The sequence below is a fragment of the Nycticebus coucang genome, chromosome 15, assembly GCF_027406575.1.
Source record: "Nycticebus coucang isolate mNycCou1 chromosome 15, mNycCou1.pri, whole genome shotgun sequence".
NCBI classification, from domain to species: domain Eukaryota; kingdom Metazoa; phylum Chordata; class Mammalia; order Primates; family Lorisidae; genus Nycticebus; species Nycticebus coucang.
The window spans coordinates 68,359,484-68,361,797 of record NC_069794.1 but is presented as its reverse complement, the minus strand read 5'-3'; positions in this window follow the sequence as shown (position 1 = coordinate 68,361,797).

Below are 2,314 nucleotides of genomic sequence, written 5' to 3'. Positions count from 1 at the left end.
AATCTAAGATCTTAAATATCTTGTAGTCTTAAATCATATTTTTATTTTGCCAGGTATTTCCAAAATGTATTGTTATAAATGTCACTTATGTTCTTAGCTAACATTGACTGTTAGGGTAATCTCTTGTTCCTCTCAAACGAAAATAGTCATGAGTGTACATGAAAATATTTTTAAAGAATAAATTTCTTTAAATTACAGTACTTTTTGGGTTTTCCCCCTTAATAAGTCCTTTACTCATTTTTAGAGAAGATTCTCAATTTCGTTTATTTCATTCTCTTCTATTCTTAGGATTAGACCAGTTTTAATGCTGTTTTCCAGTACTCAAGTACTTTTTGTTTCTGGGTATTGTACTTGATACTACTAACTTTATCTTGTCAACTTAGAAGTTGATGTGCAGAAAAAGTTAGCTACATCAGTCTGGATCTGAGGATAGAAACACCTAAAGTAGTGTTCTAATTAATACTGTTTTTCTTAGAAGTTAGATGCTACAGGGGCACCCCAAATAAGTGGCTCTGGTCCTAGGCTTTGCAATGAATTGGGTAGGAGGAAGCTGTTGCTAAAATCTGGACAGGTGGTGCCCTAATTACTGATATAATAAGTTTATGAATTTAGGACTTTTGACAAAAAAGCTCAGATTTAACTTATATAAATAAAATACTAAAAATAGGACCAAAGTTAGGTGGTGTAAATCTTAATAATATTTTCTCTTGTAGTATGGTGAAAAGAATGATTATATCTCTTTGAGCATGGTTAATAGTAAATTTTACAGAGACATTTGAATCTTTGTGATTTATTTAGAAGCACTTTTTTTTTTTTTTTTTTTTTTTTTTTTGCAGTTTTTGGCTAGGGCTGAGCTTGAACCTGCCACCTCCGGCATATGGGGCCGGCGCCCTACTCCTTTGAGCCACAGATGGCGCCCTAGAAGCACATTTTTTCTTGGAAAGGAAAAGAATCTTTTTTAAAATAGCCTTAGCACTAAGAACATGTCAAACCTAATTTTTAAGAGTCCAATTAAGATAACTCTTCAAAAGTAAACTTCAGCACACTAAAATTCATTATCAAAGGCTGAGCAGTAATTCTAGCACCCTGGGAGGCCCAAGACTAGTGGATTGCTTGAGCTTAAGAGTTCCAAGACGAGCCAGAGCAAAAACAACTAAAAATTGAAAGATTAGCTTGGCATCGCAGCAAGCACCTGTAGTCCCAGCTACTCCGGATGCTAAGGCAGGAGGATTGCTCGAGGCCAAGAGTTGGAGGTTGCTGTAAGTTATGACATCATGGGACTCTACTCAAAACAAATAGAATTCATTGTCAAAAAACTTAATATTTGTTACACATTTCCTCTGTGCCAAAGATGTGCTGCTAACCATGGTAGAGAGGAAGAGAAAATAAAAGATTAAGACGACGTGAGTGTTCCCCAAAGCTGACATCTTTTGGAAACTAAGATATACTCCTAAGAAACATATAGAGATGTTCCCTATATAGAGAGGGAACATACTCAATGGCAGTGTAGAGATGATTTGCGCACTCAAATAGTCCAAAATGCTATTATGGTCCAGAGTAGATTTCATTAAGATAATTACTACCATCTGTATTGTATTTGTATATAAAACATGAGATCCCTGTAATCTTGACATTGCTTTTAGCTCTATTAGAAATGGTCAGTAGAGGAATTTCTGAATATTTGGCTTGTAAAGTTTCAATGGCATCAGTTCTTTTCTCTGGCTTTCAGCCTAACTCAATAAAGGAGTAGTTAAAAATAGTACCCAAAAGGGCAGCTAGAGCCCCTCACCCTGCATTAGAAATAAAGTATTCAACTTTTGATTTTGAGTAGTCCAACTTCTAGGTTATGAAAGATGGAACACATAGGGTCCAACATATACTGTAGGTTTTTTAAAAATGCACTAAGGATTATTTTTTCGTAACAATTACTTTTGAAAATAGACATAATCTCTCAACTGTTAAGTGTGTTACTCTTAACCCTATAAGCAAGTTGAAAGAAACCTTTTCATTTTGGTTATGTATTTGTAGTTCTAAATTGGTGTCAGCAGATGGCAATAGTATACAGCACAAGGCTTCAGTTTTCTTTGTTTATAATATACTTTTATTTTAGAATTTTCTTTTTTAAAATAACATACTGTAGATTACATAACACCATTAGTGGGTGGGGTCTGGGGGCAGCACCCCATAGTCAAAGGTTAATATTTCTGCAGTTATAAATCAAACATACATCATAACTGGGATAGGCTGTGTAAGGCTATCTAAATAGCCTTAAATAGTTCAAGTTAATTTTTGTCACAAACTTAGGGGGAAAAAA